The following is a 25,406-nucleotide window of genomic DNA, read 5'->3' as shown; positions in this document are numbered from 1 at the left end:
TGTGCATATACATTACCATACTCCATGCTTTTAAACCAATAAGGAAGGGTGCTAATCCAGAATGAGGGCATCTTTTTTGTGTCATCTGAACGTGGTGTGACTTCCATTTTTTACGCAATGTCAGAGATCTCATGAATTGTTATAATTTTCGCCTAAAACATACCTATTCAGAGTATTGAATACTTATATCACCTTTCATTATTTATTGGACTCAATTTTGAGTATTTCCATTTTTCATGTCCTTGAGAAGGCAAGATAATTAAAATTAATTATATTGATATTCTTCATAATTTTCATTTTTTATCTCAATTTTGGGACATTTTGTTTTTAAGAAGTTGTAGAATAAACGTTAAGTTATATTTCATACTCACCATTTCATTCATATTCATTTATTAATTACATTCAAGACTGTGCCCATATAGGCATATTTGTCCTTCCCTTTTTATGCTCCTAGCATGAAAAGTTTCCTTTTTTTTATACTAGAGGTCTATGATCCATAGGAAGTTTCAGAACATGTGACCCAAATGGAATTAGGTTTGAAATAGTGAGCAATCTAGGAATCCCACAACCTGATGACACCTGGGAAACAGATGATCACTTCAACACTCTATCCCCTGAATGAGAAGCATGCCAGCAAGCAGGATAGCTCCTCCAATGACCACAATGGAACCTTGGCAAAAGTAGTCTAGCTTTATGTACTGAAAGAGTCGCAGTCCTGACACTGGCCCTGAATGCTATTGTTTCTTTCTCAAGCTCTGTCCTTCAGTGTTCTTTCAGCTCTGCATTCACATCAGTACCATCGAGTAACATCGTACATTTACAGCATCCCTGACTTCACTCAGAATTTGCTAACCTTGCCGCACACAGTGAGTAGTCAGGATCCATAGGCAATCACAGTGGCTAAATTATGAACGCCCAAGTAGCAGCATTCAAACAGACAGGCACGCCTGCATTTCCCTGACCACTCCCCAGTCACCCCCCCAAACGCTGACCTGATGTCACTCACTCTGCAATGTCTGTGTGTCTGCATTACTGATCGTAGAGCAATCACAATGCTAACTCATGCATGCACGCTGTGCACAGTATGCAACTATTGGCCATCTGCATATACTATCACAATAGCGATCCATGCTGAATCAGGCCCACTCTCCAAGATGGGCAGTGCCACCTACAGTGGCAGTCCCCTAGGTAATACTAATCGAGCTAGATTTGTGGATAGGCAGTTAGCAAATCATTGTCTGTTTTTTTATGCATAATAATATTGTTGTGTGTTGATTAAAAAATATTTGGTGCTGTAACTTCTGGCCATGGCTAAGAGCTTATGATACTAAGTAAGTACTAAGTATGATACTGAGTCTGATATAACAGTCAGTAACAGTCAGCAGGCCACCACGCAGTGTGTCGCAGTCAGTGGGAATGGTTTTTTTTTAAGTATTGTTTTGTTTGTGATAAAAAAAATTAAGTCATGATACTGTGTATGTGAGATATAACAGCAACTATCTATCAGTAGGTCAAGGGCCATTTTGTTTGTGACAAAAAAATTGAGGCTTGATACTGTGTCTGTGAGATATATAGATGTCAATGGTCAGTAGGTCAAGGGCCACCATCCAATGTGTTGCAGACAGTGGGCAATTTTTTTAAATATATATATATATATATATATATATATATTGTTTTGTTTGTGATAATGGTATTGTTTTGTTGGTGAGAACATTTACTGTAACAAGACAAATCAGATATTGTTTAGTTTGTGATAAAAAAAAGTTAGTCCATTATACTGTGTCTATGAGATATAACAGTCACAAACAGTCAGTATGTCAATGGTCACCACACAGTGTGTCACAGTCAATGGCCACGTTTTTTTTTGTAAAACAAAATATATTGTTTTGCTTGTGATAAATAACTTCAGAATATGATACTGTGTCTATGAGATATAGCAGTCAGTAGCGGTCAGTAGGTAAAGGACCACTGAGCAGTGTGTCGCATTTGGTGGGCAATTTTTTTTTAATTATATTTTTTGTGAAAAAAAAAATTGTAGGCGTTGATATGGAAAATTATGATCAATCAATGGAACAGCAGGAGCAGCAACCACACAATAGCACTAAAGCTGCTGCCACCACCAGTCATGATGATGATACCACTTCAATGGCATCTACTAAAGGCGATGCTCAAGTGTATAAAGGCTTTTAGTCAGGGCATCTAAAATAAAAAAAACAATATTTTGTAGTGGTAAAGAACAAAACACTTCTAATAAAGGGAATGTTTAGTGCAGAAAAGCATAAAATTTTATGAGTGGTGGTTTTGCAACTGTCATTGAGGCATCTTCTTCTGCCACTCATGGCAATGCAAGACCTTTTCATTACAATACTAGAAGAGGTGTAAAATTATTAAGGCAGTAGAACAAACTGTGTGTTCAAAAAATACATGTCATAAATCCCAGAGGAGAGTCTAAGTGTGTCCACGAGTGATATGTGTAAGCCTGACCTTTCTAAAGTCATAGAGAAGCCTCCTTCCTCCATTTCTGCATCCTCTAGCAATGTGTGGGATGAACAGCACAATAAATTGTTGACCTAGACATTGACTCTATGGTAGATGTGCAAAAGGATCAGGGGGATATTTCTGTAGCTGATGCAAGAGGATATTGATAATGATAGTGTTGGTGATGAGGATTATCTTTGTATAATTGAAGCACCAGTAAGAAACATTTCTTGCACATTCTAAAAAGAAGCCCATTGCCATGCCTGGGCATAAGACAATAATATCCACCTCTTAAGTGTGGAATTACTTTTACCCAAATCTGGACAACAATTATCCTGCCATCTCATGTGCTTGTAAAGCCACAGTAAGAAGAGGTAGGGACTTTAACCATTAAGGAACCTCCTCCATGTTATGTCACTTGCAGTGCATGCATGAAAAGTTTTTGGCAAAAACAAAAACTTTTGCTAAAAACTAACAATAAGCAATCAAGCGTCAGCTAGTTCCCTTTTTCTGCTAGATCCAAGCACCTGCTATCTCAAACACTAACATCTTCATATTCAATATCCTTAAACATGATTGGAAGTAGTCCTGCATCCAATTTTATAAGGATAAGTAAGTACTCCCCTATCCAAGATTCCTCAGAAAAAACTTGAGCACTAAGCCTGCTGCTGCTGGTTAATCTTCATCCCAGAAAGGGACAAATATGATTACTACTAGTAGTAGTTTAAAATAAAACAATTAACTGTTAATCAATCTTTTGATAGAGGAAGCAAATATGACAACTGTCACTCCCCAGTTGCACAACAGATCACTGACTCCATGATGGCTGTGCTAGTATTAATGGTGAAATATTAGAAATTGAGGCTGATAGTGTGCAGGAAATGCAACAGGAGGATGAGGGGGATATTTGTGTCCTATCTGACACTAATAAGGATGTTGATGAGGATGTTGTTTGTGTTAATCAGCCACCAGTGGTAACATTTCTTGCTCTTGATATAAAAGAAAGCCATTGCCATGCCTGGGGATAAGACCAGAAAATTCACCTCTTGGGTGTGGCATTATTTAAACCCAAATTCTGACATTTGTTAGCAGAGGTATGGATGTTAACCATCTAGGCACCTCCACCCTGTTATGTCATTTGCAACAAGTTCATGCAATTTACTTAACAAAATTATAATAATTTGTAAATTAATAACAAGCAGTCCAGTATCACCTCCCAACAGCTTGGATGGGTTTGGTATGGAACGCTGGCATTTGGAATCCCGATGGTCAAAATTCCAATGCTGGCATCCTCACAGTTTTAGGATACTGATACCTGTTGGTAGGTATCCTAACTCTTCTCTTACCCCTACCCCTAACCCTAACCCTCCTTCCCTGCACCATGAACCTAATCTCCCCCCTAGTGCCTAACCAAAACCCTCCCTGCCTAGTGCCTAAACCTAAACCTCCCCCCCAGTGCTTAACACTAACCCTCCCCCTTAGTGCCTAACCGTATTCCGTATTTGGGGCATTGCTAACTAACTTTTTTATAGTTTATTAAACTGCCATCCTGTCTGCCACTGGGGTGTGGTAATGTTTCATAGATGTTATGTATTCTTTTAAACTGTCATGTGTTTGTGCCACTGCTCTACCATTTACAGTACTTTAGCCAGCCCACTCACTGCAGCCTTTGTCCTATATTGGTGAAAGGTCGTGAAAACAAAAGTATGAGCTGTGAGGTGGTTTCAATTCACTGGAAATTACTGGAAATTATGTTTATTAATGTTAATAATAATGTAGGAACAAAAAAGGCCATAATTATGTGATTTTAGCTGTTATTATAATAAGAAAAAAATGCAGCTCCAAAACCTGTATTTTCAAAACCAGGACCGGCACAAAAATGCCCTTTGCTGGTTGTGCTTTTAAGGGGGGTCCCACATAAAGTTTTTAAACATGTTAACACATTTATACTGTCGCTTTTATTCACTCAGAAGCATTTATGGATCTCGCTGATCTGTGAAAGCTTCTGTCTAACTCACACCTGCTTTGGCTATACTCGCTAGCATGAAGCAGGTCTATCATTTTGTGAGTTTTAGGTAAGTAATATTGTGCAAGTTTTTAACTCGCACTCAGTTACATTTGCCGAGTTATATGTTTTCGATGGGAAAACATCTGGATGCGAGTTTCAGCATTGTGAGTTGTGGAAATGGAGTAACATGCAACTGCTAAAAAAGCAATATAATTGCACTTTTAAAGAACTTGCACACTATTACATTTAGCCCCTAACAAACTGTACAAAGTCACACAGTTGTCATGTTGCTGACATTTCCACAAGAAACTTACAATACAAAACATGTCACTTTTAAAAGTGTACAGCGGCTACCATACAAAACTGCATAGACAGAGGGCCTGATTCAGAGCCGGATGCTCTGACAAGTGCTTGCTGTGAATCAGGGCCTGCCCTCTGGTTTTTTTGAGCGGTCACCTGGCCGCTCGCATAGCTGTGGGTGACCAACCACAGCTATAACTAGCAGCCAGGAAGATGGTCGCGATGGTCAAGACCATTGTGACCATCAGGCTTGCGATGAGACCCTTGTGGTAACAGAGCCGAAAGCACTCCCACTGACATCACTTGTGATGCAAGTGGGGCCGGCCCCAGATGGTAGGCGTTCCCATGGGAATGCCTCCATCTGGGCAGCCACGCCCCTGGCCCGCCCACCAAAGGGAGCGTGCTGTCACTCAACATCGACAGCATGCCCCCTTTGGTATGAGACCCGGAGCGACGGTTTGCCTGTCACTATCCGGGTCTCGCGCATGCACACGACAGAGCCGGCTCCGTCTTGCACATGTGCACTGGGCCACAATCGACCCGCTTGCAAGTGCATAGAGCTCGCGAGCGGGTCTGAATCAGGCCCAGAGTCTTTACTCAATGTCCAAGCTTCTCTTACTGTTGAAGCATAGGGACTGGCCTCTATGCAGTAACAGGGAACAATCAATAAAATGGGGTGGGAGAAGGCACACAGTTTATTATAGTAAATGGCATCATAAGGGGGGGTGAAGCACCCGAAAAGGTGGCTGCAGTGAGTTAGTGTTATAGTCAATGCTTAACATAGTGTTCAAGTGGGGTGTGATTCCTATTAAGGACAGAAGTATTGCGACCTGCACTATGAAGTAGGGGTAGGTAAGTAGTGTGAGTGCAGATGAATGATTAATAAAGTGCTAAAACATTTGGTGTGTGAGTCTTGTCATTTTTTTATAATTTTCTTCACAGTGGGGACACAGGTGCCACCGATCCTTACTGTCCGGACATGGTGGCACTTGTTGTTCTACAAGTGTTGCCATATTGGGGCCAGCTGGTTGGGATATGTAGTCCCACTGTAAAGAACAATATTATTTGTATATTTATACTAGGGGTGTGCACCGGTCACTTCGTGTTTTGTGTTTTGGTTTTGGATCTGGATCTTTCTTCGTGTTTTGGATCTGGATTGGTTTTGCCAAAACCACCCTTCCGTGTTTTGGGTTCTGGGTTTTGTGTTTTGGATCTGTATTTTTTTTAAAAAAAGCATAAAAACAGCTAAAATCACAGAATTTGTGGGTTTTTCTGCTCCTAATATAACGGAGGTTAGGAATAGAGCCGACGGCACATAAACTTCTAGTCAGGGATAGAGGGGTTAATAAAGTTAAAAATGTTTGTTGACAGTAGTAGGCAGATGTGACTGGACGTTAGGTTAAGGGGCGGGTTTAGTGAGAGGGTGTAGTGAATCTGCTGTGGTAAATCTGCCTCTTTGAATTGATCTGCGACCAGGAAAGTACAGTTCTTCCTTAGCAGATCTGTCTGTTGTGAATAAAAGTTCTTTATTCATCCCTACTTTCTCTTTCCCTACTGTATATCTTTCCCTACTCTCTTCTCCATACTTTCCCTATACCTACACTCTCTTTTCTTATATTCTAACTCTCTTTCCCTTGTTGGAGCAGCATGAGCCGTCCCCAACATGCGCGCTCGGTACCCGCCCGTCTGTCAGACGGTGTCGGGTCCGGCGCACTTTATTCCCCCCTCTCTCATGGCCTGCACTCCCGGCGTTCGGGAGGGTCTAGCGTGCCCTCCTTACCAACAGGGAGCGGGGCAGTCGCAGGTGCGCGGCCGCAGCGGTGCCACGAGAACTCGGCTGCTCTGCCTCCGCCTGCCTCTGGTTCCCCTCTGGTCGCCAGTATTAGTGCGACCAGTGCAGGCAGGGATCGGGAGAGGCCGGGCGTGCTACAGCGCCAGCAGGAGTCGCGGGTGCGTGCTCTAGTCTTTCCCGCGGGTGGCAGCGGCTAGTGACACCGCCTGTCTCTTCTCCCCCGGTGGCCGCTCAGATTGAGTCGGCCACGGTGCGGGCGGAGGGGCGGCGAAAAAGGAGTCATAAGCGTGCAGGCCGGGTGCCTGTCATGGCGCCGGTCTGCACGCATGATACTATAAACACAGGCGGGGGGCGGAGATGAAGGGGGAGGAGCCAGCGCCTGCACAGTGACAGGCAGGTTGGTCCTCCTCCTATTCTGCTCCCCTCTGTGTATAATACCAATGGTGACTCAGACATGGATTCCCCCATGTCTGTAGCGGCCAGTTCTTCCAGGCCTGCAGGTGTGGCAGCGGCACAGGCGGTCTCTGCGCCTGCAGGGCCTGCGTCGACAGGGAGTGTTCCCTTGTTTGACGCTGATGCCATTGCCGGACTGCTGGTGGGTACACTGATGCCGCTTTTGACCAAGCAACCCGGAAAAGCTGACACGGGGGGTCCTTCTGCGTCAGCAGCGTCCGCCATCCAGATGCAGCTTGGCCCTCTGGTGCAGCAGTTAGGCAGGATTTGCGGTCTCTCCCTCGCTCCCATGCCAGCAACTCCTTCTGTTTCTTTCTCTCCCTCTGCCATCTCCCTTCCTCAGCCTAATCAGGCTGCGGGCACTGAAAATGTGCACGATGCTGCTTCAGTTTCTTCTTTTACAGACGACAGTCTGGAGGAGTTAGCAGTGGTCGCAGGTCTGACCAGAAGTGCGGCAGCTGAAGTCACAGCTGGCGCAGGGATTGGAGGCAGCAATGCCTTTGCCGGTGCTTCTGGTGAGTGTGACAGTACATCTTACTGCGGGTCTACTTCCATTTCCTCCTCCTCTTCAAGCGATAGTTCGCATAAGGCTAGGCGTAAAAGGGCAAGGAGGTCTCGTAGACGTTGCTCACGTCGTCAAAGGCATTCTAGCGAACGGTCCCTTGGCAGTAGTACCAGTGTAGATCGCGGAGCGGGTCCGGAGGATGTAGTACACTGCGCTAATACTGCTGTCACTCGAGGTATGCATACCAGGGTTAAGCAGCGGATCAAAAAAGGGCGCTACGTGGATATGTTCACCCTTACAGCTACGGCGAAAAAAGCTGCTGCGACCACAAAGGCAAAAGGGGGTATTGGTCTGGAGGCCTTTAAGTCCTACACGAATTGGCTATCTGGGTTCTGCGTGTTCTCAACTTGCTATCTTAAAACCAGGCCTTCCAAGTACCTTAATGTAATACGATACTTACACCTGATACATGGCCTATTCAAGGCCTCACGCAGTACGGCGTGGCGTCAATATGACGAAGAGTTTCGTCGAAAGCAAGAACGGGGCAAGGTCATTGAATTGGGTTGTAAAGATGTTGAGGTGTGTATGGAGGTGACAGAGCCTACAAGCGTCCTTTCTGATCAGTTCCCTGGGCGGCCAGTTCAACCCTCGTCCCCCTCGGCACCATGGACAGCCAGTAGAGGGCAAAACAAGCATAAGTGTTACGCATACAATAATGGGAATTGTACCCTCGGTAACAGGTGTCGCTTTCGACACCAGTGCCTCCGCTGCGGCGCGACACACCCCAGTAAGGACTGCTCCCGTAGTCCAGGAGGAGCTCATGCCTCCGCTATGACACCCTCTGCCAAACGGTCAGGGGCCGGGACTTCGAAGTAAAGTGACAACTCCGTCTGGATGCCATGGCAAAATGGTTAGACTGGTATCCTGTGCGGGACGCCGCCGCCTTTTTGAGTAAGGGTTTTGCAGAGGGGTTTTCGCTTCCAATAATATGGCCTGTCGGTTCCGGGTCCCCTAGGAATTTACGCTCGGCCTGCGATTTGCCTCACATGCTTAAGGATAATGTTATGAAGGAGGTCGGGCTGGGTCGCATGATTGGACCTTTCTCGCAGCCTCCAATACCCGATCTGGTCCTTTCCCCGGTGGGTGTCATCCCCAAGAAGGCCCCCAGGAGTTACCGTTTAATTCAGCACCTGTCACATCCATCAGGCACGCCAGTTAACGACGCCATAGACGTTGAGGTCTGCCGCGTACAGTACCAGTCATTAGAATCTGTGTTAGCGTTAGTTTGCGCAGCGGGACCAGGTTCTTTCATGGCGAAAGTGGACATTGAGTCTGCCTTCAGATTGTTGCCCCTGCATCCAGAATCATTTCGCTTCATGGGGTTTCGGTTGCTGGATGGGTATTATCTGGACAAATGTCTTCCGATGGGTTGTTCGATTTCCTGCGCGTTCTTCGAGCATTTCAGTTCCTTTCTCCATTGGTGTGTCGCGGTGGGGTCTGGGGAGATGAGCATAGCTCATTACTTGGACGACTTCTTGTGCGCGGGTCCAGCCAGTTCGCGTCGCTGCAATCGCCTCCTTTTTTCATTGCAAGCACTCTTCTCTGAATTTTGAGTACCTATTGCGCACAATAAAACTGAGGGCCCAGCTACTAAGCTGGTTTTCTTGGGTATTGAAATTGATACCTTGGAGGGTCTTTGCCGGCTGCCGCCGGACAAGATTCGTTGTTTGCAGGATACTATCCTCCTAGCGTTGGCAGGAGGAAAGGTAACACTTCGTCAAGGTCAATCCCTGCTCGGGCTGTTTAACTTCGCGTGTCAAGTTATCCCGATGGGGAAGATTTTTTGTCGGAAGCTACAGAGGGCCTTGTAGGGCTACGTCAACCGCACCATTTTCTGCGGCTGTCGGCTGAACTAAAGCTGGACCTGGCGGTTTGGGAGACATTTTTGGGCAATTTTAATGGAGTGCGCGTCTGGCCTGCGGATCCTCAGCCTAATGCTTGCCTGCAGCTCTTCACGGATGCTGCTGGATCATCAGGTTTCGGATCTTTTTTGGGGGGAGATTGGTGTTTTTCAGTTTGGCCGGCGGAATGGGTGCAGGCAGGATTGACCAAGAACTTGCTCTTACTGGAGCTGTTTCCCATAGTGGTGGCATTAGAGCTATGGTGTCAGCGGTTGCGCGACCGTTCCATAGTTTTTTGGTGCGATAACCTGGGGGTAGTACACGCGATCAATAACCAAAGATCGTCGTCGCTACCAGTGTTGTGGCTTCTTGCTTGGCTGGTTCTGCGCGCCTTGCAATTTAACATATTGTTCACAGCTCATCATGTGCCGGGTACTGATAGTTCCATTGCAGATGCGCTCTCCAGACAGGATTGGCGGAGTTTCCACGAATTGGCCCCGTACGCGGCATTAAAAGGTGAGCCTTGTCCATTTCATTGTTGGCAGATCATCAGACCAGAATGGAAGATCTCGCACGTCGGTCCGTGGCCCCACGGACGTTGACGGCCTACCAGACATTTTGGCAACAGTGGGAGAATTTTTAGCAAGGACGGAGTTCGTGAGGTAGCTCTCGTTATACTAATATGGTTGCTTTTGTTTGTTTCTTGTTCGATTCTGGCAGGTCGTGGGCTTATGTTACCCAGAGGCTTGCTGGGATTTAATTTTTTTTTTTTTGCGCCTAGCGGGGCAGAGAGACATCACTAAGGGTTTTTTAATACAAAGGGCCCTTAGGGGTTGGTCTCGCATCAGGCCTGCCACGGATGACCAGCGTCGTCCTATTGGTCCTGATTTGTTAGCGCATCTAGATGAAAGTTTGATGGGCATTTGTTCTTCGCAATTCGAGGTTCTGTTATTCCACAACGCTTTTGCAATGGCCTTTCATGGGGCATTTCACATCAGAGAGCTGGTAGCGTCTTCGTGCCACGCTCAACCCCCTCTGCTTCGTTGTCACATTTTGCTGCGCAATACGCTGTTGTGCCGTATTCGGCATTCCAAGACCGATCAGATGGGTAGAGGTCGCTGGGTGTCCCTGAAGTCCTGTCCTGATGACGGGATTTGTCCGGTTCACTTGGCCTCCCAATATACTCTTTGCAGGCCAATGCTGCCGGAGGCTTGGCTTATGCATGAGGATGGATCTCCTCTGACTAAATTCTAATTTAGATCGGTCTCCCATCACTGCATTCGGCACCTCGGTCTTTCCCCTTCGGTTTATGGCACCCATTCTTTTAGAATAGGTGCCGCCACTTTTGCGGCCTCATCGGGTCTTTCTTCACAGAAGATCCAGGCTCTTGGAAGATGGAAGTCCCATGCCTACAGAAGTTAGGTTCGTGTGGAATCATAAATTGTTATACTTTATTCGTTTGGACTTGAGTGCCTTGGCCAACTCGCTGCCTTTCCAGTGGGGGTCCCGAGAGATTTTCCCCTGTTTTTTGCCCTGCTTTGTACATTGATCGATTAGCTTAAAATAATATTAATATGAATGAAAGAAGCATAGAAAAGAACCAGCAGGTTTTTTGGAGGTTTTCACCTCGGGTCAAGTCTTCCTCCAACTCTTCCCAACCCTCCCACTCTTCCTTTGTAATTTACATGTTGCATATATACTCATCTATTATATTTCTGTATATTTGCAGGTTTCCAGGATGCTAGGCCCATTTGGCTTATTGGTCACTCTTTTATTTTTGGGCCGGGCAGTGGCGCTTTGCTGAAGATGCCTCCGTGTTCCCACGTTGGGAGAGTGTTAGGTGGTTGGGGCAGAGGGACATGCTGTGGGAAGCTTTGTTGCGCAACTTGCACAGGTCAGTAGCTGAATTTGGTCCCCCTTTAGTGTTAATTATCCATCTCGGGGACAATGATTTGGGTCAGCAAACTTCCTTAGAGTTGCGCCATGCGATTGTTCATGACTTAGAGAGGTGGTTTGGCTATTGCCTAACTACCTTTTGGTGTGGACCCCTAACATCGCCAGGCTTTCCTGGCGCTATTGCTATAATAGTGTGGCTTTGGACAGGTCCAGGAGGAAGGTTAACAAATGGGTGGCTAGGCGCGTGCTGGAATTGGGAGGGCTAGTGGTGCACCATCCTTTAATTCGGATTCAGGATGCCCACCTTTTCCACAGGGATGGAGTTCATCTTACTGAGGAGGGTAATTTTTTGTTTCTAGAAGACATTTTTGCAGTTTTTAAGGGTTTGGTTGGTTAGCATGGTGGCGGGCTGCTTCTCTCCTGAGAGCCGCTGTGGCGGGAAAGACTGGCAATATTGAAGTGTCCATCTTGCAGCAGTAATAGTGGTGCGCACCCCTTCAATGCACTGATAGGCTGATTTCACCCTATTGGGGTCAGCGGCACCTTTCGACCGAGCAGGATGAATTGTGCATTGGCATGGGTGTTGGGGCTGCATCACTTGCTCTGAAAGGGATAGTTGGCCCTTGCAGGTTTTTAAGATCACCCTACCCTTGTCTGGGATAGTTGGCCCTCACAAGTTGTGATATACTTCCGGCCTAAGACAAGTGGATGCTGGTTAGTTGCCATTCTTTCTCCTGCCATCATGTCTACCTTGTAACCAAATAAAGCTGACCAATTAATTTAAATGGCATAACTTAGTCTCCTGTGTTTATTTTAGTTAAGTTTAGTTTAAGTTTATGGGTCACATCTATCATCTGACGATAGAAAGTTTATGCTATTATTAACCTCAATAGCCTTAATTTCCACTCATTTCCAGTCTATTCTGAACACCTCACACCTCACAATAGTGTTTTTATGTCCAAAAGGTTGCACCGAGGTAGCTGGATGACTATGCTAAGTGACACGAGTGGGCGGCACAAACACATGGCCCATCTAGGAGTGACACTGCAGTGGCAGACAGGATGGCAGTTTGAAAAACTAGGCCCCAAACAGTACATAATGCAAAGGAAAAAAAGAGGTGCAAGATGGAATTGTCCTTGGGCCCTCCCACCTACCCTTATGTTGTATAAACAGGACATGCACACTTTAACAAACCAAACATTTCAGCCCCAGGGTCTGCCACACGACTGTGGCTGAAATGATTGGTTCATTTGGGCCCCCACAAAACAAGCTGGCAATTAATCTGTCCCTGACCAAACTGGCTCTACGGAGGCAAGATGTCATCCTCATCCTCCTCATCCACTGATTCCTCACCCTCTTCACTGTTGTGTACATCCTCATCCTCACAGAGTATTAATTTGTCCCCACTGGAAGCCAACACCACAGGTCCCTCTGTACGTTCTGGAAGCTGGTCTCCCTGGAAGAGTTGATAATTCATTTTTATGAACATCATCTTCTCCACATTTTGTGGAAGCAACCTCCTATGCCTTTCGCTGACAAGGTTCCCGGCTGCACTAAACATTCTTTCGGAGTACACACTGGAGGGGGGGCAACTCAAGTAAAATAGAGCCAGTTTGTACAGGGGCATCTAAATTGCCTCTTTTTCCTGCCAGTACAGGTACCGATGTAATCCTCCACCATTCTGTCAATGGTGACAGTATCATATGCAGTGACAGTAGACTTGTCAGAAATTGTTGGCATGTCCTTCAGTCCAGACCAGATGTCCAAACCTTGACTTATGACACAGGCGCATCCTTGGCGCTGCTGCTGTGTTGATGCACGTGCGGCTACTGCGCATATATTTCGCACACAAACAGAAAAAAATGTATTGTTTATTTTTTGTGGAGTGCACTTTGGGGGTTACACCACCCTATAACAGACTTATGGGACACAGGCGCATGCTTGGTGCTGCTCCTTTGTTGATGCACGTACAGTGAACACAATTCACAAACAGAAGAATTTTTTTTGGTTGGAGTGCACTTTGGGGGTTACACTACCCTTTAACAGACAGACACACGCTTGTCGTTGCTGCTTTGAGGATGCAGGTGCGGCTACTGCGCATACATTTCACACACAAACAGAAAAAAAGATTATTTTATTTTGGTTGGAGCGCACTTTGGGGGTTACACCACCCTTTAACAGACAGATGCATGCTTGTTGCTGCTGCTTTGAGGATGCAGCTGCGGCTACAGCCCACACAATTCACAAAGACAGAAAAAAAAAAAAGAATTTTGTATTTTTTTTGGAGTGCACTTTGGGGGTTACACCACCCTTTTAACAGACAGACGCACGCTTGTCACTGCTGCTTTGAGGATGCAGGTGCGGCTACAGCCCACACAATTCACAAAGACAGAAAAAAAAAGAAGAATTTTTAATTTTTTGTGGTGCGCACTTTGAGGGTTACACCACCCTTTAACAGACAGACACAAACTTGTTGCTGCTGCTTTGAGGATGCAGGTGCGGCTACTGCGCATATATTTGACACACAAACACAGAAAAAAAGAAGATTATTTTATCTTGGTTGGAGCGCACTTTGGGGGTTACACCACCCTTTAACAGACAGACGCACGCTTGTCGCTGCTGATTTGAGGATGCAGGTGCGGCTACAGCCCACACAATTCACAAAGAAAGAAAAAAAAAGAATTTTTTATTTTTTGTGGAGCGCACTTTGAGGGTTACACCACCCTTTAACAGACAGACGCACGCTTGTCGCTGCTGCTTTGAGGATGCAGGTGCATCTACAGCCCACACAATTCACAAAAACAGAAAAAAAAAATATTTTTTTTTTTGGGAGTGCACTTTGGGGGTTACAGCACCCTTTAATGGACAAGCCATCCGGCCCTTTACTTATGACACAGGTGCATGCTTGGCACTGCTCCTTTGTTGATGCACGGGCAGCCACAGTGCACACAATTCACAAACACAGAAAATATTTCCTCCACCGTTCCGTCAGTGGTGACAGTATCATATGCAGTGACAGTAGACATGTCAGAAATTGCCATTGTTGGCACCTCCTTCAGTCTGGACCAGATGTCCAAACCGACCCTTGACTTATGACACAGGCGCACGCTTGGTACTGCTGCTGTGTTGATGCACGTGCGGCTACTGTGCATACATTTCGCACACAAACACAGAAAAAAAAGAATTGTTTATTTTTTGTGGAGTGCACTTTGGGGGTTATACCACCCTTTAACAGACTTATAGGACACAGGCGCACGCTTGGCACTGCTCCATTGTTGATGCACGTGCAGCCACAGTGCACACTGCGCCTGATTCAGAGCCGGACGCAATTTGCGGACGGTCGTTCAGGAAAAGGGGGTGGCTATTCAAATGAACCGTTCACTCTTTGTGGTCTGTTCACGCCTCCATGTCTGAACGAGGGAAAAAAACTTGCGGTCGTTTTTTGGATAACTACGCCCCCTGGCCACTCGCATCCTACGTCATGTCTGCTATTTATTAGATTAATCGAGTACATCGACCAGCGTATGAACTGCTTGCTATTCTTTTGGTTGGTTTTTCCTACCACAATCTTGCGAGCAGTTCTGACTATAAAATAACCCAGTGACGTGGTCAATGATGCTGCTGTATTAATTATGCACACCCATAAAATGCCCGTTTTGACCTTTAAGCACGCCTGCGTTCGGATCTCCACTCCCCGTTTACAAGCACCTTCCCCTGTTACCACCCACATACGCCTCCTCCTGTCACTCATATTAGCAGGCATTCGCTATTTAGCGAACAAATGATTTTCGGCCGCACTTATTCGCGCATACATATTATGATCCGTACGCATGCGCAGTTGGGCAAACATCGCTCGGAATGAACGAGCGGCCGCTTACGAGCGGCTCTGAATCAGGCCCACAATTCACAAACACAGAAAATATTTTTTATTTTGTTTAGAGTGCACTTTGGGGGTTACACCACCCTTTAACAGATGAGCCAGCTGTCCCTTTACTTATGACACAGGCGCACGCTTGGCACTACTTTGTTGATGCACATGCGGCCACAGTGCACACAATTCACAAACAGAAAATATTTTTTTATTTTGTTTGGAGTGCACTTTGGGGTTACAGCACCCTTTAACGGACAAGCCAGCCGGCCCTTTACTTATGACACAGGCGCATGCTTGATGTTACTGTGTTGATGCACGTGTGGCTACTGCGCACACAATTCACAAACACAGAATTTTTTTTATTTTTTTTTGGAGTGCACTTTGGGGGAGCACCCCTGATGCACAGATCACCCCCTGGACAACACTACAGCACCCCTCTAGGACTGCAGCCTTTATGGGACACTGCACAACACAGTCCAGCCAGCCCCTATAGACTTTGGAGTGGACACAGCCCCTATGGACAACTGACTGTACAACACAGCCCAGCCAGCCCCTATGACAGCAGCACAACACAGCCCAGCCAGCCCCTATGGACAACAGCAGCACAACAAAGCCCAGTCAGCCCCTATGGACTGAGTGGTCACATCCCCTATGGACAACAGCAGCACAATACAGCCCAGCCAGCCCTAGCTCCCACCCTCCCTCTTCACTGTCCACAGCCGGAGTGAGAATGGCGCCGACGTGGGGACCTTTTATAGAATCCAAAACCCGCGAGATCCGGAAGGTGGGTTTTGGATTCTATAAAAGGTCCCCACCTGACTCGATTTCAGTTCCGAGTCAGGCGGGAAAAGTCGAGCCTGACTCGAATACGACTCAGATCAGAGGGGCTTGGGGGCTTATCCCTAATTTATACCTTTACCCCTGCACCCACCGCCACAACCCACCGCATGCCATTTTTCCCAAAAATTTCCAGTACCAGAATGAATCAAATGTCAAGAGCAGTTTTTTTGATTTTGGGGGGATGATACACGCTATTTTCAATCTTTTATTTACACTGTAATGCACAGAAACCTATTTCCACATGATGGGACTTGATTACTGGTACCTGTAGTCCCACTTTAATGCACAATATTAATTATATTATTACCACATTAACCCTGCACCCACTTCAACCAATGGTGTGTGGAATAGTATGGGGCTTCACCCCTTTATTGTAATCCCAAGCCTGATGTGACCAGTTTGGGGCTTGTTAATGCTTTGGTAGGGGGACCCATCATGGTATGTATCCCCATGCTGTTGGTTATTGAAAATATGGAGGACCACCATTTTTTTTCCATATTTAACCCTTTCTTTACACTGTAACACACAGAAGCCAGCACAGATCTGTTTGATTTGTGCAGGTTTCTGTAGAACACAGTGCTGAAAGATACATTTATTCATATATTCTAGTTTGCTGCAGGTTTTGCCTGTGTTTTAATAAACAATTGTTAGTAAATCTGTGAGTTGTATTCCTGTCTATGCAAAGTACAGCACCTGTGTTGGTTCAATGGTCTTTTGACTTACTGTATACTGTATTTGCCTTTTTTGCCATGTTTGTCTGTTTGGATCATGTTTTTTACTCCCATGTTTGCCTTTAGTAAATGTCAAAACTCGCACAAGAATTCAATCTTGTCCAGACACAATAAGTAGTACATTTACCCCCAAATCTCAGCATGGAAACACCTCTTCATTTTCAGCATCCTTTTGTTTATTTTGAGTAGTCCTCACTGCCCGTGTAATTAACTGTTACTTATGTACTCAGACATACAGTACCTTCAGTAGTAGTGACAATAAGACTTCTTTCTCTGCGAGTTTGTACAGTAGCCACTGTGCTACTTTGTACATTCACTAATCAAGTAGAGTACAACGCTGACCACCTGGCTTTGCCATGTAAATGACTGCAACTTTAAAAAAATTATCGAGATCAGTCTGCATCCCACACCTCCGGCAGACTCAATCTCTATTACATCCACCCCTGAGTGTGCGACTGATTAGCAGTTGGTTTTGTGACTTTTTCGCAGGAACAATCAAAATAAAATAAAAAATTATATAAAATATTATCAATTACTGTCTTATTAGGGGTCAGGTCATTTACATCTGTGACTGTTTACGCTGTACATGATTGGCCCACTTCTCAGGGCTTGCTATAGTGTAGTGCCATCTCTGTCCACTGCTATTGTTTTCAGGAGCTCATTCAGACCCGCTTGCTAAGATGCATACTCTCGCTGCTGCCGATGGTTTGCATTGTGCATATGTATTTGCATCGCAGTGCGCATGTGCATACCTTAGCGAAAGTTCATGCTGCACATAGACAGCCCAGCTGAGTGAGTGACAGGGGAAGCCATTTGTTGGTGGTAACAGGGGCTGGCCATTAAAAACGGGGGAGTGAAGGTGCAAATGCAGGCGTGCCTGAGCATCTCAATGGCATTTTAGAGGTGTGCATAATTAAAAGACAGCATCATAGTACACGTCACCTGGCTTCTTTGTACATTGAAGTGCTCACAGTGCTTACGGCAGGGTATAGTCAACCTCATGCACTGAGAAAGCATATGATGTACCAATGGTTGCATACACTTCCTGGACATGACGTGCACAAGTGGGCATCTTAAAACAGGCTGGTGGGTGTCTGCATACACTATGTGATCGCTCTCTAAGGAATGCTGGGCATGCTAATGCATTACTGTGCGGTAGTACTGCCTATGCAATTTGCATACACATTGTGCGAGCGATTGCATCTAGCGAGTGGCTCTGAAACCACTCCCCCTGCCTGCCTACAAAATGGGGCGAGCTGTCGATTAAAACATCAACAGCCGCCCCTTTTATTGAGAGCTCTGGAGCTAGAGAGTTTCTCTGTCGCTCCGGGGCTTGTGCACGTGCAGTGCGGCCGCTGCACGTGCGCAGGGCTAACCATTGACCCGGTTGCGAGCGCATCAGCGCTTGCGATCAGGTCTGAATGAGACCCCAAGGCCCTGATTCAGAGCCGGACGCTCTTTGTGAGCGCTCACTCTGAATCAGGGCATTTTTTTTTTACCCCCCCGCTTCCAGGCTGCTCGCTAAGCTGTGGGAGACCACCCACAGCTTTAGCACGCAGCCTGGCGATGGTCACGGTTATCACGACCATCGGGCATGCGACGAGACCCTTGTGGTAGGGTCTCGTCCACCGCAAGCACTAATGCACTTCCTGCTCTATTACAGCAGGAAGTTCACTACTGACATCACTGGTGATGTCAGTAGGGCCGCCCACAAATGACAGGCATTCTTTCAGGAACGCCTCTGTTTGTCCAGCCACCCCCACTGCATGCCTGCAAAATTTAATGAGCTGTCCATCACAATTGACAGCTGCCCCGTCTTGTAGTGAGTCCTGCAGGACTCACTACAGGGCTCATGCATGCGCAGTGTGCACGCTGCACATGCGTACTGCCCGGCCATCGACCCGCCTGCGAGCGGTATGCGCTCGCGAGCAGGTCTGAATCAAGACCTAAGATGTCTGTATGGCATGACTAGAGCAACGATGAGTGAGGACACTTCTGTACATTTATACACATTCTCCATTGATTAGACTGTGGCACCTGGGAAGTAATAGGGTTAATTGGCCTAACAGCTTCATCACAAACATCACAATCAGGAATAAATTCAGAGATATAATCAGAGTGCATCCATCCCATATCAGTTCCTAACTGCCAGAGCCGTAACTAAGGTGGTGCGACCATCACAGGGAAGGGAACGCTGTTTGGGCCTGTCAATTTTCCTGTTTATTATCTTTCTCACTTTTATTTTCCTCTTCTTTTATTCCCAGAATCTCCTGGCCTCCCCTATCTCTTCCCTGGCCCTTCCCATGAAACCATGGCCCTTTTTAAAAAATGGGGGGGCACCAATGCTCTCTCTGGGACAGGGCACCAAAAAGTCTACTTATGGCTCTGCTTACAGCATATACAGTAGGTAGGAAGATTGTTCAGCACCCCAATATCTCATAACTCTCTCCTGGATCCCAATCTGGATATATTTTAGAGAGAGGCACAATAGAGTGTAACCCTCCTACCCATTGTACAGAAATTGTCTTTCCTGCGATAATGTTCTCATGTCTCACTAGCACTGGGTGAAGCAGCATAATATCTGCCCCATGTCTCTTTAACCTACAGGCACCTTATCACCAACCATCACCAATTGCAGATTGTCTCTGAGGCACTCTTGGAGATCTCCAATACACAGGACTTCTGGCAACAGTTTTTCTGCAAGGGCCCCCACATATTTTTGGGACAGGTAACACTGATGTGCCCCTCTTCATTGCAATTATAACACATGTGGACATATCCCAAAATATGTTTTGTTCCCACCCTGCCAAATGGCATAGAAACAGCTTGTGTACTTGCAGGGGAATATGGGGGAGATCCTCCATGTCGAATCTCATCCCCGGTCGATTGCCCAGTCATTCTACAAAATGTCTTTGTGGCATGTGACTGCATTCTTGTCCCCTAGGTAGGCAGCCTCCTGGGATGATTTAGTGTCACAATCCATGACCCATTCTTTCACATCTGCTTGGCACAGTGAGAGAAAATTTTCCTGAATCATTAAATCTTTGAGTTCCTTATATTCAGTCACTTTCACCCCCTCCACCCACTGATGAAATATGATTGTCAATTGAGCTAAAAGTTCAGAGTAGGGGGTAAATTTATTAAGAATCGAGTTTTGGTGAAAGTGCAATCTCATGTGAGTTTAGGCATGTTTTTCATCTCGCAAATTTACTAAAGACAAACTCAAGTGAGTTTACTGTTTTCACTGTTAAAACTTATGTGAGATTGCAAACTTGAATAAACTCACCATCGGCCAAACTAGGAAGAACTTCACATGAAAAATATGTAACTCACAAATTTACTAAGAATCGAGATTACAATCTCGAGTGAGATTGTAGCAAACTCACTGATAAATTGAAGCTGCGAGTTTGCCAGAAACATATACAGATCAGTGTGATTTTTGCATGTTTCTGCCTGAATACCTAATATAAAGTGTTTTTATTTAAAAAAAAATGATGTAGCCCCCCCTCCAAAAGCATAACCAGCCTCGGACTTGTCAGCCAGTCCTTGTTGCAAAAATGATGGGGAACAAAATGTGTATGGTACCACTGTAATTTAGGAACCAGCACAGGCTGCAGGGCCAGTCCTGGTTTAAATATAGGGTGAAAAATGCATAGGGGTCTTCCTATATTTAAAACCAGCACCAGACCCAAACCAACTGGGGTATAATGCCACAGCCAGGAGACACTATTACTGGGTCTCCGGGGCCAAAGCTGGTCAGGTGCCACCTGGGGATCTCGGGGGGGGAGACCCCCACAAGAAGGTGGGTCCCCTCTTCCAAAACCCCAGGCTTGGTCTGAAGCCTGTGGCTCTTCCCCGCACCCCTGGGCTAAGGGTACGGGTGTAATATTGTGTCAAATCAAAGTAAACTATTGTATTTTACAGTGGAACTACAGGTGCCAGCATGCCACCCTTTGACACTTGTGGAACAAGTGCTAGCAGGTGGCCAGCACCTGTACTTCCACTGTAAAATAAATAGTTAACTAAAGAAAGTACACATACACCATATACAGTAAAAATGTATTACACACATGCATCAATCACACATACTGTACTTACCTGTACCAACTGGTCTGTCCTCATCTCCAAGTAGAAATCCATGTGCATGGACCTGCAAAAAAGATTGCATACTCACCTCCATCCTTGCGGCTGCTGATTGGCTCCGGCTCCTGACTGTTCCCACATGGGCTGGTCAGTGTGTCAGGTGCAGGAAGCCAATCGGCAGCACTTAACTGTAGAGCAGCTGATGATTGGCTTCTGGCTCCTGACACACTTACTAGCCCATGTGGGAACTGTCATTAGCCAGATCCAGTCAGTGTGTCAGGAGCCATCAGCCAATCAGCAGCCGCTCTACAGTTAAGGGCTGCCGATTGGCTTCAAGCTCCTGATACACTGACCAGCCCACGTGGGAACAGTCAGGAGCCGAAGCCAATCAGCAGCCACTAATTGTAGAGTGGCTGGTGATTGGCTGATGGCTCCTGACAGTTCTCACTGAACAGTCAGGAGCCGGTTAGCGGTGTATGTGGTCACACACATACACCGCTAATGGCAAGTATATGGAACCCCTACTCATTTTTTTTTTTTGCAAAGACCGCCCTGGATTCTACGGAGACCAGTGAAAGGATGGAGTTGAGTATACAAACTTTTTTGCAGGTCCATGCACACAGATTTCTACTTGGAGGAGAGGACAGACCGGCTGGTACAGGTAAGTACGAGTGATTGATGTATGTGCATAATAAGTCACGCATTGTTTGAATCTTACATTATGCTAATTCACTCACTTAACTACTAACTAGAAATAACCACACGGACACCTATGTGAAATGAAAAGGGGACATAGCTAAAATGTATTGATTGATTTGTAATTAAAAAGATGGTGGCAGTAAAAAAGCAGTGCTCCAAGGCCATAGCCCGGCAAATATATTTGACTAAATAATAAGAGGCGGCTATCCGCCTGGTGTAAACTGGTCTGAGGCAGAACCATTCTCCCTTAATTGGCACAGCCTTGACCCCTCCCTAAGATGATGGCCCGGTCCCCCCCTAATGGAAATGATCAACTGGCCGCTATCAAAAGGCAAATGCTACCCAGGCACACTTACACTATAATAGGCCACCTAGGAGTACTGCTTCCCACCAAAAGCTCGGCTCAAAAAGCCGAGCCCCGCCATCCATCAGGAATAATTGCACTCCAAGGAAGACTGCAATGTTTTGAATAGAACACTCTAGACCTGTGCCCATTAGGTGTATTCCATCGGGCCTTTAAAAACTCCTCTCCTTGTAAGGCAATCGAAGGTACCAATATAACAAGCCCACCAATTAGTGACCGGACTGTGTATTACCACCAGCCTACCCTATTGCTGGCCATCTCTATTAGACTATTTGCAGGTCCTTCCTAATAGCAATTATAAGTGCAATGCAAATGCAAGTACCCAGATCATTGCCGCCCAAATGTACCACCAATCGGGGTCCCAAATCTGGCTTCCACTGTCCATAAACTTCTAATAAAGGTCACCCCAGGGCTTACCCCTAAAACCAAACTGCTGAATCTTGTTAGTACCTAATAAATGCAGGGCCTGAAATGCTAAAGGATGCTCATTAGCCCAATAGATACATGAATGTCCCACGAACCACACCCGACAGTTAGCCTTCCTAAAAACCTGCAAAAAGGAGATAATCACGTCCGGATAGGCTAATACAATTTATAGAAAAACAGCCTAGCCAAGGGAAGGAAAACAATAGTTGGGTGACCCATCTAAAGGTGAAAAACAGCAAATTTCTTTGAGGGCAAATCTGAAAAGCCCTTCAAAATCCATAGCGGCAGAAGGCATAAGGCCCCTGGATTTCCCAACAAACTCGCAAGAAGTGCTGCTAACTATGCAACTTATCGCCACTCAACTAATTCTTGTAGGCTGATGACTACCATCGACCTATATGTTTTAAGGCATCATTGGAAGCACCTGCAGCTGCCATGCAAAAATTTGTGCCAAACTGATCTAGCTGCAAATCTAAAGCAATCAAACAGTTGTGAAAGACCCTTGTAAAGTAAACCTAGATAATGATGTCTGAGTGGCGTAAAGGAGCCAGCGTGCTCTGCCTGGGGGCCGTAACCTATTAAACATACGGCCAAGCTAACTAGGATTGGTGAAAATGTATGCTTGAGCTGGGATAGAGGTCCATCACCCTTTAGCAAGTTGAACAGTTTATTAATCTATGAATACAACACAATTACAGGTTATACTGAAAACTCCATACTCAAACAACCATCCATTGATGTCTAACTCATCTTACTTGATAACAACCCTCCAATTAAAAAGATCCCTAGATAACCTAACCAAATTTCCAGATAAAAGTTGTGCCTCTTAATTAACTGATGCTATACCCAGCCCTGTAACTATCAGCTCCTTTAAAATTGATAGCTCAATAGGTCTTCGCAAAATCACTTAGAATGGGGCACTCCACCCCCTGACTGACATAACAGGAAACTTTGTAAAAGAAGAAAATGCTAGCCTGAGCTGACGATGTGGATGCTCCAGAATGACTTTGCTCATGCCATTTCCAAACAATTCTAACAGGTATGCGAGGAATGGTGAACCTCCCTTGCACTCGTAACCAAGAAAACTTTGCTAAACATTACAAGCCGTCAACAAAATCTTCAGCGTATGCAGAGCCAATGACCTCAAAACAAACTACTTAAATTCTGGCATGACAGCCAGTCGATATTAACAGGATTAGGGTAAGCCATGTATCTCAGCAAAAAGTGGAGGAGGCCAGCCCCTTAAGCCCAATCCAATGAACAAACCGAGACAAGAACATCTGCAATACCGTACTCCGCTCCCGGAACGTGACGTGCCCTAACGTCCATGCTCTTGTGCAAACATACAAAAAGGTGAAAATATGCCTAAACAAATGCAAGGCTGGAGGGGAATCAGCCCTAATATAGTAAATATAGATAGCTTGAACTACACCTAAATATCCCTGCAGAACATAATCCCGCTGGTGCCGAGTCTGGTAGCCCAGGTTTCAGCTACATCCATGACTGTAAAAAACTCCAAAAACAGCATACTGGCAGTTAGATCTTATCACATTCATGATTCCAGCAAAATCTTGCGCACAGTCACCCTCTGATAACTCCCCGAAAACTATGGAACTAGACGCATCCTTAAACAACTGAAGCTCATAATTGTCCACCTGAGCAGGTAGCCAGTTCTAACTCTGTTATCAATACCCCAGGAATGCAGCCCCAGCAACAAACAGACCGAAGTCATCGGTCTCAGTCACTCCCCGCTGGTCGGGTTGAGCGCATTATAATCTGGGCTCTAAGGAGCATCACTTTTTAGCCCCAGCCGCTCACCCTCAGCACAGGACAGGAGTCTGCAGGTGACAACAACTGGCTGACAATAAACTTTCCACTCAATGTATGGGCTACTACCTATTTAATAAAGATTGAGTGATTTTGAATTAAAAACAATCCGCTTTTATCTCTTTGGAGAAAAGAAAGTTTTTCAATAATTGGCCATAATCTAGGGATCTTACATTGGAAATCTACATGCTTTTACTATATACATAATTATTTTAGGCTTACCTTCTGTACATAGATATATGTGTTGTTTATTGCTGCTATTAATTGTTTGCTTGTGTTATTTATAAATAAATGTTTTATTACTGTTTCAACTATTGACTTGAGTATACTAATTGTTACCCCCAGCGTTTGCGACTGTGTTTTCTCTGACACATATATTTTTCTATTTATGAGGGTGACTTCCTCATTCAGCCGCAAAAAGACTGGTGGGATTCTTTAAAATCTTTAGCGCTTGGGTTTTATTCCGGGTAGGAAAGATGCTGGATAAATCTAAACTTGCCCTTCACCTTCTTAGGTACAAACCCCAATGGCGATGTACAAAATCCCTTCCCAGGGATAAAAAAGGAAGTGCCACACATGCGCCCTAATCTAACCTCCGCTACCAATGACTCTGGGTGATTGCATATGGATTGAATGTTCCGTTTGGACTAAGACATATATATAGTGCATTAAAATCAAACAAATACCCAAATTAAAAACCCTCTTACACTATGTATTACCCCCTTGCTGCTCGATTCGACATCCCCTCGACCCACTCCTGCACCACCAATGCAGCTATATTACTGTCCGTCGGCCATCACCACAAAACATGCAGAATTCAATGTACGTACACCTAACTTCCTGACACACTAGGAAATATTGAATGCATAACCCTCACTGCACACGATGCTTCAGGTACTTGGACAGGCTGGACAGTACTGCCTCTAGGCTATCACGGAACCCATAGGTATCCAGGACTACCGCGTAACCCTCAACAAAAAAAATTCACATCCTTGAATCATGAACTGAAACACTGCCTAACCTTCCTGCTTCTTCCTGAAAAAACTGCATGTACTTCCCAGTAAAACTCACCGCAAATACAAACAAGCCAGTTAACTAAATCAGGTTTGAATGATGGTAACCAATCCCAAAATGCAGACAAGGCCTTCGCCCGAAACAAACACTGCAAACACTGAGAGAACATACAAACTCTACATAGATAGGACCTTTTTGGGATTCAACCCCAAAACCTC

Source organism: Taudactylus pleione, unplaced genomic scaffold (assembly GCF_031769625.1).
Source record: "Taudactylus pleione unplaced genomic scaffold, aTauple2 ptg000125l, whole genome shotgun sequence".
NCBI lineage: Eukaryota > Metazoa > Chordata > Amphibia > Anura > Myobatrachidae > Taudactylus > Taudactylus pleione.
This window is presented reverse-complemented; position numbering follows the sequence as displayed.